At 42.6% G+C, this 15,299-nt stretch overlaps 1 long non-coding RNA gene across 1 annotated transcript; it reads left to right on the top strand.

Annotated features, from left to right (window-relative positions):
- The first annotated feature begins 395 nt into the window (after positions 1-395).
- On the top strand, positions 396-5,067 carry LOC141407410 (uncharacterized). The gene is made up of 2 exons (XR_012416429.1): positions 396-533; positions 4,502-5,067. It is a non-coding gene; the product is annotated as an uncharacterized lncRNA (long non-coding RNA).
- Positions 5,068-15,299: the final 10,232 nt, after the last annotated feature.

Raw genomic sequence — 15,299 nt, forward strand, 5'->3', positions numbered from 1 at the left:
AGGCTGAGGCAGGAGAATGGCGTAAACCCGGGAGGCAGAGCTTGCAGTGAGCTGAGATCCGGCCACTGCACTCCAGCCTGGGCGACAGAGCCAGACTCAGTCTCAAAAAAAAAAAAAAAAAAAGTTATCCATGTGGTGGCATGTTCCACTACCTCATTCTTTTTTATGGCCAACTAGCTTTCCATAGCGTGGAGTGTTTATGCATTCATCAGTTGGTGGACATGGGGTTGTTTCCATGGTGAGGCTATTATAAATAACGCTACTGTAAACATATGTTTGCAAGTTGTTATGTGAACATATGTTTTTATTTCTCTTGGGAAGATACTTAGCAGTGGAATTGCTGAGTAGATTAGCAAATTTATGTTTAACTTTTTTTTTTTTTTTTTTTGAGACAGTGTCTGACTGTATCACGCAGGCTGGAGTGCAGTGGCACCATCTTGGCTCACCACAACCTCTGCCTCTCGAGTTCAAGCAATTCTCGTGTCTCAGTTTCCTGAGTCCCTGGGATTACAGGTGTGCGCCACATGGCCCAGGTAATTTTTTTGGTATTTTTAGTAGAAACGGGGTTTCACTATGTTGCCCAGGCTGGTCTCCAACTCCTGGCCTCAAGTGATCCACCTGCCTCAGCCTCCCAAAGTGCTGGGATTACAGGTGTGAGCCACCATGCCAGGCCCATATTTGACTTTTAAAGAAACTGCCAAATTGTTTTCCAAAGTGGCTGCACCATGTTACTCCCCGACCAGCAATGAGGGTTTCTGTTTCTTACATCCTTGCCAACATTTATTATTATCTGCATTTTTGATGATAACCATTCTAGTGGGTGTGAAATGGCGTCTCATTGTGGGTTTGATTTGCATTTCACTAATAATCATGTGGAACATGTGGAACGAGAATAGCTTCTTGGCCATTTGTAGGTAAGAGACTTCATATTCTTCTATGTACTTGAAATTTTATAAAGATAATTCTGATGATTATTGAGCATCCATATATATAGGACATTTTAAAAGCTTTATCTGTTCATCTTATTTAATCCTCACCAGACCCTTTTATTTATGCCATTTTATAGGTGAAAAAAACTGAGGCACAGAGAGGTCAAGTATTTAGTATGAGGACATCTAGCTTGAAAGAAGTATTAGGGCTAAGATTTAAACCCAAGTCAACTGGCTCCAGAGACAATGTTCTTTTTCTCTCTTTTTTTTTGAGACAAAGTTTTGCTCTTGTTGCCCAGGCTGGAGTGCAGTGGCGCGATCTCCGCTCACTGCAACCTCTGCTTCCCGGGTTCAAGCGATTCTCCTGTCTCAGCCTCCCAAGTAGCTGGGATTACAGGCGCCTGCCACCACGCCTGGCTAATTTTGTATTTCTAGTGGAGACGGGGGTTTCACCTTGTTGGTCAGGCTGGTCTCGAACTCCTGACCTCAGGTTATCCACCTGCCTCAGCCTCCCAAAGTGCTGGGATTACAGGCACAAGCCACTGTACCTGGCCTATGTTCTTGGATACTAGACAAACAGTTGTTATGTACACATATTACATTAAAATGATTTAAATGTTTTCATTATGGTAACATTTACATAACATAAAATGTATCATTTCAACCATTTGTAAGTGTACATTAAGTGGCTTTAAGTGCATGCTATACATTAAGTGCATTCACAAGGTTATGCATCAATCACCACTATCAATTTCTAGAACTTTTTCATCATTCCAAACCTAAGCTCCATGCAATTAAACAGTAACTCTCCATTTTCTCCTGCCCCAGCGCTTGGTAACTATTATTCTACTTTCTGTCTATGAATTTGCCTATTCTATCTACCTCATATAAGTGGCCCCACACAATATTTGTCGTTTTGTGTCTGGCCTATTTTACCTAGTTCATATGGTTCATCCATAAGACAGCATGTATCAAAATTTCATTCTTAAATTTAAAAAAATTTTAATTATGGTATAATACATCTCACACAAGGCCGGATGTGGTGGCTCACGCCTATAATCCTAGCACTTTGGGAGGCTGAGGCAGGCAGATTACCTGAGGTCAGGAGTTCGAAACCAGCCTGGTCAACATGACAAAACCCCGTCTTCTAGTATCAATACAAAAATTATCTGGGCATGGTGGCGGGCGTGGTGGCGGGCATGGTGGCGAGCTACTTGGGAGGCTGAGGCAGGAAAATTGCTTGGACCTGGGAGGTGGACGTTGCAGTGAGCCAAGATCGAGCCACTGCACTCCAGCCTGAGAGACAGAGGGAGACTCTGTCTCAAAACAAACAAAATCACACAAAAAAATACCATCTTAACCATTTTTAAGTGTGCAATTCAATAGTGTTAAGTATGTTCACACTGTCATGCAGCAGATATCTAGAACTTTTTCATCTTGCAAGATGGAAACTCTGCAAGATGGAAACTCTATACCCCTTTAAACAAACAACTCCCTATTTCTTTTCTTTTTCTTTCTTTCTTTCTCTTTCTTTTCTTTTTTCTTTCTTTTCTTTTTTTTTTTTTTTTTGAGATGGAGTCTTGTCTTGTTGCCCAGGCTGGAGTGCAATGGCACGATTTCGGCTCACTGCAACCTCCATCTCCCGGTTTAAGTGATTCTCTGGCCTCAGCCTCCTGGTAGCTGAGATTACAGGTGCCTGCCACCATGCCCAGCTAATTTTTTGTATTTTTAGTAGAGACGGGGTTTCAACATGTTGGCCAGGCTGGTCTCGAACTCTTGACCTCGGGTAATCCACCTGCCTCGGCCTCCCAAAGTGCTGGAATTACAGGTGTGAACCACTGCCCCGCCAACAACTCCCTATTTCTTCCTCCCCTCCCCAAGCCCCTGGCAACCACCATTCCTCTTTCCTTTTCAATGAGTTTGACTACTCTAGATACCTTATTTAAGTGGAATCTTAAGTATTTGTCCTTCAGTGACTGGCTTATTTCATTTAGCATAATGTTCTCATGCTTCATTCATCTTGAGCACGTGTCAGAATTTCCTTCCGTTTTAAGAATGAATAGTATTCCATCGTGTGTATATACCAGATTCTGTTTATTCACTCCTCTGTTGAGGGACATTTGGGTTGTTTCCATCTTTTGGCTGCTGTGGTTGATGTTGCTCTGAACATTGGTTTCAAGTTTGAGTTCTTGCTCTTTTTTTTTTTTTTTTTTTTGAGACAGAGTCTCACTCTGTCACCCTGGGCTGGAGTGCAGTGGCGCGATCTCGGCTTGCTGCAACCTCCTGCTTCCAGGTTCAAGCGATTCTCCTACCTCAGCCTCCCGAGTAACTGGGATTACAGGTGTGTGCCGCCATGCCCGGCTGATATTTTCTGTGTTTTTCCAGTAGAGATAGGGTTTTACCATGTTGGCCAGGCTGGTCTCGAACTAATAACCTCAGGTGATCCCCCTGACTCGGCCTCCCAAAATGTTGGGATTACGGGCATGAGCCACTGCACCTGGCCATGAGTTCTTCCTTTCAATTCTTTTGGGTATATACCTAGGAGTGGAATTGCTGGGTCATATGGTTATTCTATGTTTGAACTTTTTTTTTTTTTTGAGATGGAGTCTTGCTTTGTTGCCCAGGCTGGAGTGCAGTGGCTCGATCTCAGCTCACTGCAACCTCTGCTTTCCAAGTTCAAGCAATTCTCTTGGCTCAGCCTTCAGAGCAGCTGGGATTACAGGTGCGTGCCACCACACCTGGCTAATTTTTGTATATTTATTAGAGACAGGGCCTCACCATGTTGGCCAGGCTGATCTCCAACTCCTGACCTCAGATTATCCGCCCTGCTTGGCCTACAAGGCACTGTGCAAATAATTTTCAAATATTTATTTGATTAATCATTCCAAGGCTTAATTGTTTATTGAGTACCTCCTAAGTCCCAAACCCTGGATCTACCATGGTGAGTAAAAGATGTGGTCTTTGCCCTCATGCAGTTGATAGTCTAAAAGCAGAGTTGTTCATGCAAATGAATATAAAATTCCGATGAAGATAAGTGTTGGAAATGGTGTTTATGTGGGACATGACTGCATACAAGAAGGTAATCTGATTTAGTATGTGAAATCAGGGAAGGCTTCCTTGAGAAGTGACAAAACGAGGGTTAAGAGTGAGCCCAGTGAGGCGATGAGAGCAATCCTGTGCCAAGGGAGCAGCATGCGTCAAGACGCTGTGCCTGAAGGAAGCATTGCATTACAGAGATTTCAAAGACCTTTTTGGAACAAAAAGCAAAGAAAGGCTGTAGGAAACGAGGTAAAAAGATAGACATTGCAGAGAATATGTGTTCTTCATTTCATTTACATAGAAGTTTTTTAAACACTGAGGTGAAATTCATATACCATAAAGTTGACAACTGAAAACAATTCAGCGGAATGTCATACATTCTCAGTGTTGTGCAACCACCTCCTCCATCTAGTTCCAAAGCATTTCATCACTCCAAAAGGAAACTAATACCCATTAAGCAGTCTGTGTTCATCTCTCCCTGTCCCCAGCCCCTGGGAATTAATAATCTGCTTTCTTTCTCTTTTTTTTTGGAGACGGAGTTTCGCTCTTGTCACCCAGGCTGGAGTGCAATGGTGTGATCTCAGCTCACTGCAACCTCTGCCTCCTGGGTTCAAGTGATTCCCCTGCCTCAGCCTCCCGAGTAGCTGGGATTACAGGTGCGTCCCACCACACCCAGCTAATTTTTGTATTATTAGTAGAGACTGAGTTTCACCATGTTGGCTAATTTGGTCTTGAACTCCTGACCTCAGATGATCCACCCGCCTCAGCCTCCCAAAGTGCTGGGATTATAGGCATGAGCCACCACTCCCGGCCTATTAATCTGCTTTCTATCTCTATAGACTTATCTATTTTGGATATGTCATGCAAATGAAATCATACAATATGTGGTCTTTTGTGTCTGGCTTCCTTCACTTAATATATTTTCAATGTTCATCCAATGTTGTAGCATGAACCAGTACTTCATTCCTTTTGATGGCTAAATAAAATTCCATTGCATGTATGTATCACATCTGTTTATTCACTCATTTGTTGATGAACATTTGGCCTGTTTCTACCTTTGAGTTATTGTGAATAAAGCTGCTGTGAACATTAGAGTGCAGAATTTGAGTCCCCAGTTTCAGTTCTCTAGGGTATGTGCTTGGGAATGGAATTACATTGTGATATGGTTTGGCTGTTTCCCCCCAAAATCTCAACTTGAATTGTATATCCCAAAATTCCCATGTGTTGTGGGAGGAACCTAGGGGGAGGTAATTGAATCATGGGGTCCAGTCTTTCCCATGCTATTCTCATTATAGTGAACAAGTCTCACACGATCAGATGGGTTTATCAGGGGTTTCTGCTTTTGCTTCTTCCTCATTTTTCTCTTGTGGCCACCATGTAAAAAGTGCCTTTCACCTCCTGCCATGATTCTGAGGCCTCCCCAGCCATGTGGAACTATTAAGTCCAATTAAACCTGTTTTTCTTCCCACTCTTGGGTATGTCTTTATTAGCCCCATGAAAATGGACTGATATAGTAAATTGGTACCAGTAGAGTGGGGCGTTGCTGAAAAGATAGCTGAAAATGTGGAAGCGACTTTGGAACTGGGTAACAGGGAGAGACTGGAACAGTTTGGAGGGTTCAGAAGATTGGAAAATGTGGGAAAGTTTGGAACCTCCTAGAGACTTGTTGAATGGCTTTGACAAAAATGCTGATAGTTATATGAACAATAAGGTCTGGGCTGATGTGGTCTGATGGAGATAAGGAACTTGTTGGGAACTGGAGCAAAGGTGACTCTTGTTATATTTTAGCAAAGAGACTGGTGGCATTTTGCCCCTGCCTGAGAGATTCGTGGAACTTTGAACTTGAAAGAGATAATTTAGGGTATGTGGTAGAAGAAATTTCTAAACAGCAAAGCATTCAAAAGGTACCTTGGGTACTGTTAAAAGCATTCCATTTTAAAAATGAAACAGAATATAAAAGTTCAGAAAATTTGCAGCCTGATGATGAAGTAGAAAAGAAAAACCCATTTTTTGAGGATAAATTCAAGCTGGCTGCAGAAATTTGCATATGTAACAAGGAGCCTAATGTTAATCCTCAAGACCATGGGGAAAATGTCTCCAGGCCATGTCAGAGACCTTCATAGCAGCCGCTCCCATCACAGGCTGGAGGCCCAGGAGGAAAAAGTGGTTTTGTGGGCCAGGCCCAGTGTCCCTGTGCTGTGTGCAGCCTAGGGACTTGGTGCCCTATGTCCCAGCTGCTCCAGCCATGGCTGAAAGGGGCCAACATAGAGTTTGGGCTGTGGCTTCAGAGGGTGAAAGCTCCAAGCCTTGGCAGCTTCCACGTGGTGTTGAGCCTACAGGTGCACAGAAGTCAAGAATTGAGGTTTGGGAACCTCCACCTAGATTTCAGAAGATATATGGAAATGCCGGATGCCCAGGCAAAAGTTTGCTGCAGGAGTGGGGCCCTCATGGAGAACCTCTGCTAGGGCAGTGCGGAAGGGAAATGCAGGATCAGAGCCCCCACAGACAGTCCCTCCTGGGTCACTGTCTAGTGGAGCTGTGAGAATAGGGCCACCATCCTCCAGACCCCAGAATGGTAGATCCACCAATAGCTTGCACCATGTGCCTAGAAAAGATGCAGGCACTCAACACCAGCCCATGAAGGCAGCCAGGAGGGAGGCTATACCCTGCAAAGCCACAGGGATGGAGCTGCCCAAGACCATGGGAACCCACCTTTTGCATCAGCGTGACTTGGATGCGAGACCTGGAGTCAGAGGAGATCATTTTGGACCTTTAAAATATAACTGTCCTGCTGGATTTTGGACTTGTTTGGGCCCTGTAATCCCTTTGTTTTGGCCAATTTCTCCCATTTGGAATGGCTGTATTTACCCAATACCTGTATCCCCATTGTATCTAGGAAGTAACTAGCTTGCTTCTGATTTTACAGGCTCATAGGCGGAAGGGACTTGCCTTGTCTCAGATGAGACTTTTGGGTTAATGCTGAAATAAGACTTTGGGGGACTGTTGGGAAGGCATGATTGGTTTTGAAATGTGAGGACATGAGATTTGGAGGGGCCAAGGGTGGAATGATATGGTTTGGCTGTGTCCCCACCAAAATCTCAATTTGAATTGTATTTCCCAGATTTCCCACGTATTGTGGGAGGGACCCAGAGTGGGGTAATTGAATCATGGGGGTCGGTCTTTCCTGTGCTATTCTCGTGACAGTGAATAAGTCTCACAAGATCTGACGGGTTTATCAGGGGTTTCTGCTTTTGCTTATTCCGCAATTTCTCTTGCCACTGCCATGTAAGAAGTGCCTTTTGCCTCCCACCATAATTCCGAGGCCTCCCCAGCCGTGTGGAACTGTAAGTCCAATTAAACCTCTTTTTCTTCCCAGTCTCGGGTATATCTTTATCAGCAGTGTGAAAACAGACTAAGAAACATGGTAATTCCATGTTTAACTTTTTGAGGAACAGCCAAACTGTTTTCCACAGTGGCTGCACCATTTTACACTCCTGCCAGCCACTCCATGAAGGTTCCAATTTTTCCATATCTTTGCCAAAATTTGTTATTGTCTGTCTTTTTGATTGTGGCCTTTCTAGTGGGAGTGAAGTGGTATTTCATTGTGGTTTTGATTTACATTTCCCTAGTAACTAATGGTATTGATAATCACTTTCATGAACTTTTTTGCCACTTGTATGTTTTCTTTGGAGAAATGTCTTTTCAGGTCCTTTGCCTATTTTAAAATTGTATCATTTGTCTTTTTATTGAATTATAATAGTATTTATGTATTCTGGATACTAGATCCTTATTATATATATTATTTGCAAATATTTTCTCTCATTCTATGTATTGTCTTTTCACTTTCTTGACATTGTCTTTTAATAAAAGTTTTAAATTTTGATGAAGTCTAAATTATCTATTTTTTCTTTTTCTTTTTTTTTTTTTTTTGCCTATGGTTTTTGTTGTCATATCTAAGTAATGATTACCTAATGCTAAGTCATGCAGATTTACTCCGAGGTCTTAAAATTCTCTGTTTTCTAGCTTTAGTTTTTCATTTGAGCATTTAACACTTTTGAGTTAATGTTTGTATGTGATGTGAGGCAAGAGTCCAACTTTGTTCTTTTGCATGTGGTATCAAGTTGTACCAGCAACATTTACAGAAAAGAAATATTCTGTTCCCATTGAGTTGTCTTGTATCTTTGTTGAAAATCAGTTGGCCATAACTGCCAGTGAGCTATATGTCTAATTTTATATACTTGATGCATAAAGTCTTATACAGTCTTGATTACTGTAGTTTTGTAGTAAGTTTTGAAAATAAGAAATCCTAGGCTTATTCTTCTTTTTCACGATGGTTTTGACTCCTCTGGGCCCCTTGAATTTCCATACAAATTTGAGAATCACCTTGCCAATTTCTGCAAAAATGACAGCTTGCATTTTGATAAAAATTGCTTTAAATTTGTAGATCAATTCAGAGAATATGGCTATTTTAACAATACTAAGTCTTCTAGCCAGACATGGTGGCTCACTTCTGTAATTTCAGCACTTTGGGAGGCCAAAGTGGGAGGATCACTTGAACCCAGGGGTTTGAGACCAGCCTAGGTAACGTAGTGAAACCCCATCTTTACAAAAAAGTAAAAAATTAAAAATTAGCTGGTGGAACATGCCTATAGTCCCAGGTACCCAAGGGACAGGCGGAGGCTAAGGTGGATCCCTTGAGCCCTGGAGGTTGAGGCTGCAGTGAGCCATGATTGTGCCACTGCACTCCAGCTTGAGTGACAAAGTGAGACCATGTCTCAAAAAAAAAAGTCTTCTAATCCGTGGACATGGGCTATCTCTTATCAGCATGTGGTTTTGTCTTTTATTCTAGTAATTTGGTGTATTACATTGATAGATTTTCAGATATTAAACCAACCTTGCATACCTGGGATAAATTCTACTTGGTCATAGTATATAATCCTCTTTTATATGTTGCTGAATTTGGATTGCTTGTATTTCGTTGAGTTTTGCATGTATCATTTAAAATATATTTGTAGTTTTTTGTGATGTCTTTGGTATCAGTGTTATACTAGGCAAATAGAATGATTTCAAAGTGTTTCCTCTTTTTTTTTTTTTGAAGAATTTTTGAAGAATTGGCATTAATTCTTCTTTAAATAGTTGGTATAATTCACCAGTGAAGTCATCTGATCCTGGGCTATTCTTTATTTGAAGTTTTTGATTAATAATTCTCTTTACTTGTTATACATCTTTTCAGATTTTCTATTCTTTTTTATTTCTCTTTTTTTTCTGTGATTTTCTACTCTTCTTGAGTCTATTTTTGTAGTTTGTGTCTTTCAAGTAATTTATCCATTTCAACTAGGTTATCTAATTTGTTGGCACACAGTTTTTCACAGTGTCCTCTTTATTTTTATTATTTTATTTGATTTTTGAGACAGAAATATGCTGTGTCACCCAGGCTGGAGTGCAGTGGCATGCATCTGGGATCACTGCAACCTCTGCCTCCTGGGTTCCAGCAATCCTTCTGCCTCAGCCTCCCGAGTAGCTGGGACTGCATGCATGCACCACCATGCCCAGATAATTTTTTGTATTTTTAGTAGAGATGGAGTTTCACTATGTTGGTTAGGCTGGTCACAGTGTTCTCTTAAACTCCTTTTATTTATTTTTTGTATTTCTTGAGACAGGGTCTCACTCTGGTTGCCCAGGCTGGAGTGCAGTGGTGCCATCTCAGCTCACTGCAGCCTCAACCTCCAGGACTCAGGTGATCCTCCCACTTTAGCTTCTCAAGTAGCTGGGACTACAGGCAAGCACTACCATGCCTTGCTAATTTTTTGTATTTTTAATAGAGGTGAGGTTTCACAGTGTGGCCCAGGCTGGTCTCAAACTCCTGGACTTAAGCAATTCACCAGCTTCGGCCTCTCATAGTGCTGGGATTACAGGTGTGAGCCACCATGCCAGGCCTCTTATAAGCCTTTTTTATTTTGGGTTGGGACTGTTATCTCATTCATTTCTGATTTAGTCGTTTGCTCTGGATGTGGTAAAAGATACCTTTTATATTACCATAAGAATATTTATAAACCAAAATTTAAAATATTTAAATTTTTTAAAATTTGAGAGAGAGTCTCGCTCTGTCACCCAAGCTGGAGTGCAGTGGTGTGATCTTGGCTCACTGCAACCTCTGCCTCCTGGGTTCAAGCGATTCTCCTGCCTTAGCTTCTCGAGTAGCTGGGATTGCAGGCACATGCCACCACCCCTGGCTAACTTTAGTATTTTTAGTAGAGACGGGGTTTCTCCATGTTAGCCAGGCTGGTCTTGAACTTCTGGCCTCAAGCAATCCGCCTGTCTCGGCCTTCCACAGTGCTGGAATTATAGGCATGAGTCACCATGCTCTCCCCAAAACATTTTTTTTTTTGATGTAAAGAAACTTACATTTAAAATAAAAGTAGAATAGTAGATATACTATGTACAAATGCCATAAATTGACATCTAGTCTGCCAACATAAGGATTCTATACTTTTTTCTTGTGTACTTTCTATAAGTCCTAAACCTTTTCCTTCACAGTGCCTTCTCATATCAAGCAGAGGTTTGTGGTTATCTCTCTTCCCTGACTTCAATATTACATTGACATCAAATCATCACTCAACTGATTTTAAGATGAAAGACCACTGGTTTGGAGGGCTAAGATTTATAATGTAGCAGGTGTTATAAACTGCTGACTGTCTTAAATATAACGAGTGACTCTGGCCCAGAGAAATTCCTGGGGAGGCTGGGTCTCCCCAGGTTTATTGCTTCTCCCATGTGTGGGTGGAACAATTCTCAGGAGGGACTGGGTTATTGTTCTGTGTACAGAAGTTGCTGAAGGCAGAGGTAGAAATTTGCTGTCGTGTACAGGGAGATGTGACAGAGAATTTTAGGCCATAGCCCAGTCCAGCCAGCTGTAGCTCAGTGTTGCTGATAAGTGAGCCTAGTTCCTCTCTGGAATCGCAGTGGTCAGAATAAAACGAACTCCCTGGCACTGGGAAGGGAGTTATTCTAATGCACACTTATTGCTTCCTATTAATGCCATATGTAGCATCTCTGCAATTTTATTGCATTAACCGGAGAATCAGAAAGTGTTAGCTGCTGCTGGATATTGTCTGAAGTTAGAGAAGCTGCCATTAATATTCCCCTTATGACTCCCCGCTGGCCCCTGCTGTCGAAGCTTTGCTGTGGCTTCACTCTCAGGGCGTGTGTCTGCCATTGCTGCCTGAGAGCTGATAGCCTGGGACACACTATTGCACACCAAGCGCCTTTGTGTGGGCACTTGTGTTTTTTTCAGAGCCTGACCCAATGGATCAGGCCAGTTCTCAAATGCTGAGTTGAAGGGTGTCCAAGCCTTTTTCCTCATTGAGCCAGTAGTCTCTTGGTTACTTGTATGCAGTAGTTATCGGGAGTGAAATGCTGACTTCTGCTTTGACAGACTAGAGTGAGGGACCCACGGAAGTCATGAGCAATGATCCCTGAGAAGCCTTCCAGCTCTGGAGCGCTCCAAATCATCCTCCTTTTCCCTCCAGTGGAAAAGTAGGTTTTGTTATCACAAAGTGAATGTAGCTGACTCAAAATAGGCAAGACTGCCACCTACTGACCAAATGGGAACATTTCTCAGGGTATTTCTAGTTTTGATCTTTGTTCTACAATTAATTGGGATAATTAGCTATTCATGAATTTATAATTCAACAGACCTGAAATACACACAGGACACAATGCTGGACATTGGAGATATTAAAGAAAAAATTTTTTTGAGACAGAGTCTCGCTCTCGCCCAGGCTGGAGTGCAATGGCACCATCTTGGCTCACTGCAACCTCCATCTCCGGGTTCAAGCGATTCTCTGGCCTCAGCCTCTTGAGTAGCTGGGATTACAGGCACGTGCCACCACGCCTGGCTAATTTTTGTATTTTTGTAGAGACGGGGTTTCTCCATGTTGGCCAGGCTCGTCTTGAACTTCTGACCTTGTGATCTGTCCACCTCGGCCTCCCAAAGTGCTGGGGTTACAGGAGTGAGCCACCACGCCTGGCCAGGAGATACGAAAATTAGAAGGGTAGAGTTATTGCCCCATGGGCATACAGAGACCGGGAGAAGGGAACAGATAATTAACGGAACAAATCATTAAAATACAGTGTGGTGTTATTCTATAAGTAATCTGCCTCCCAACACTCTGGTTCACCCTCAATTTTAAAGGTATTGGAACCTAAATCTGGGTACCACAAACCCAAGTTCTTTATTGGTAGAAGTTGGTGACCAAAATAGAAAAAAAACAAAAAGAAAACGCAACCAAACCAAAAGCAGTAACACTGCCTTTTACTATGATGTTCACTTGACCCTCTCAGAAACACTTTAAAGTTGGATCCCATTATCTCTCGGTTTTTAGATGTCGACTTTCCTAAGTCTCCTAAACTTGCATTTATAGTACCTTAAGAATACAGAATCTTAAGAATACAGAATAGGCAACCTCTTAAAAAGTCCCTTGCGACTATATATTATACATATGTATCTGAAAGCTGCATATAATTTAATAAAGAGAAGCCCAAAGAGGTGTGCACTCACAAGCTAGCATGGTAGCAAAGTGGTTTAAAGTAAGAGTTTTGGAATGAGCTGGTCCTGGGTTTATGTTGCAAACTGGCCACTTACCCAAGAGGGCTATTAACACTCTAAGCCACAATGAGATACCATCTCAGACCAGTCAGAATGGCTATGATTAAAATAAAAAAATAGGCCGGGCGCGGTGGCTCACACCTGTAATCCCAGCACTTTGGGAGGCCAAGGCAGTAGGATCACTTGAGGTCAGGAGTTTGACAGCAGCCTGGTCAACATAGTGAAACCCCATCTTTACTAAAAATACAACAACTTAGCCTGGTGTGATACCCTGCGCCTGTAATCCCAGCTACTCGAGAGGCTGAGGCAGGAGAATCGCTTGAACCCGGGAGGCAGAGGTTGCAGTGAGTCAAGATCGTGCCACTAGCCAGGCACGGTGGCTCAAGCCTGTAATCCCAGCACTTTGGGAGGCTGAGACGGGCGGATCACAAGGTCAGGAGATCGAGACCATCCTGGCTAACACGGTGAAACCCCGTCTCTACTAAAAAATACAAAAAACTAGCCGGGCGAGGTGGCGGGCGCCTGTGGTCCCAGCTACTCCGGAGGCTGAGGCAGGAGAATGGCGTAAACCCGGGAGGCGGAGCTTGCAGTGAGCTGAGATCCGGCTACTGCACTCCAGCCTGGGTGACAGAGCGAGACTCAGTCTCAAAAAAAAAAAAAAAAAAAAGATCGTGCCACTGCACTCCAGCCTGGGCGACAGAGCGAGACTCTGTCTGGAAAAAAAAAAAAAACCCCAAAAAACCACACACACACACACACACACACGAAAAAATTAGATGCTGGCAAGGTTGTGAAGAAAAGGGAATGCTTCTACACTGCTGGTGGGAATGTAAATTACTTCAGCCACTGTGGAAAGCAGTTTGGAGATTTCTCAAATAACTTAAAATAGAACTACCATTCAACCTAGCAATCCCATTACTGGGATACATAAATATCCCAAAGGAATATAAATCGTTCTATCATAAAGAAACACACACACATATGTTCATAGCAGCACTATTCACAATATCAAAGACATGAAATTAACCTAAGTGCCCATCAACGGTAGACTGCTTAAAGAAAATGTGGTTCATATACACCATGGAATACTATGCAGTCATAAAAAAAAAAAAAAAGAATAGGCTGGGCACAGTGGGCAGATTACTTGGGTCCAGGGGTTGGAGACCAGCCTGGGCAACATGGCGAAACCCTGTCTCTACAAAAAAATACAGAAGTTAACTGGGTGTGGTGGAGCATGCCTGTAGTCCCAGCTTCTTGGGAGGCTGAGGCAGGAGGATTGCCTGAACCCAGGAGGTTGCAGTGAGCCATGATTGCGCCACTGCACTCAAGCCTGGGTGACAGAGACACTGTCTCAAATAAATTTAAAAAAAAAAAAAGGAAATCTATTTTTTTTTCAGCAACATGGATGGAGCTAGAGGCCATTATCTTCAGCAAATTAATGCAGGAACAGGAAACCAAATACCGCATGTTCTCACTTATATGTGGGAGCTAAACATTGAGTACATGTGGACACAAAGAAGGGAACAGACACTGGTGTCTACTTGAGGCTGGAGGGTGAGAGGAAGGAGAAGATAGGAAAACTACCTATAGGGGATTATGCTGATGATCTGGGTGACAAAATTATCTGTATACCGAACCCTCACAATACAGCAACATGTAATTTACCCACGTAACAAACCTGCATATGCACCCCTTGAACCTAAAATGAATGTCATAGGCCGGGCTTGGTGGCTCACACCTGTAATCCCAGCACTTTGGGAGGCCGAGGTGGGTGCATTACCTGAGGTCAGGAGTTCGAGACCAGCCTGGGCAACATGATGAAACCCCATCTCTACTAAAAATACAAAAATTAGCTGGGTGTGGTGGCAGGCACCTGTAACGCCAGCTACTTGGGAGGCTGAGGCGGGAGAATTGCTTGAACCTGGGAAACAGAAGTTGCAGTGAGCCCAGGTCACACCACTGTACTCCAGCCTGAGTGACAGAGACTCGGTCTAAAAAAAAAAAAAAAAGAGTAAGGGTTGAACATTCAAATAGATTGATTTTGGGCAATTGTTTTTTAATAATAGTTAATCCAACATCACCAATTCATCTCAAGTAATCCCTTGTAGAAAGGGATAAAGTGAGTTTAATTTATGGATTGTCAGCATCTAAAATGATTTTTACACATAACAAAAACTTTCTAATTCTTTTTAGGCAATTAGGCTTAATAGTCAAACTCACTACAATTTGCTACATATATATAAACTAAGTCCATGTTACTCAGAGTGGTTTATGAAAAGCAGCATTGGCACCTCCTGGGAGCTTGTTAGAAGTTAGGATTTCAGTTCTCACTCTTCAATTTCTGAACGAAGTTCTGCATTTTAACAAGATCCCCAGATGATTTCTGTGCAAAAGGTTGAAAAACTGATACAAGTCAAGGAGCCCATATTATTATTGCAGTACCAAAACTGAACACTAGGTGGAGTTATTGCTTCAAATTTTGGCTACTTCTTAAGGGTGTTTAGAGCAGCGGCTGTAAGTTGTTTTGGAATTCTTTTTTTCCCATTGATATGACATTTTGCTATTTAAAGGAAGAGAAAACAAAGTTCAAAAAAATGCTATGCTGGGCTGGGCGCGGTGGCTCACGCCTGTAATCCCAGCACTTTGGGAGGCCAAGGCGGGTGGATCAGCTGAGGTCAGGAGTTTGAGACCAGCCTGGCCAAGATAGTGAAACCCCATCTCTA

This window comes from Macaca fascicularis, chromosome 8 (assembly GCF_037993035.2).
Source record: "Macaca fascicularis isolate 582-1 chromosome 8, T2T-MFA8v1.1".
NCBI classification, from domain to species: Eukaryota; Metazoa; Chordata; class Mammalia; order Primates; family Cercopithecidae; genus Macaca; species Macaca fascicularis.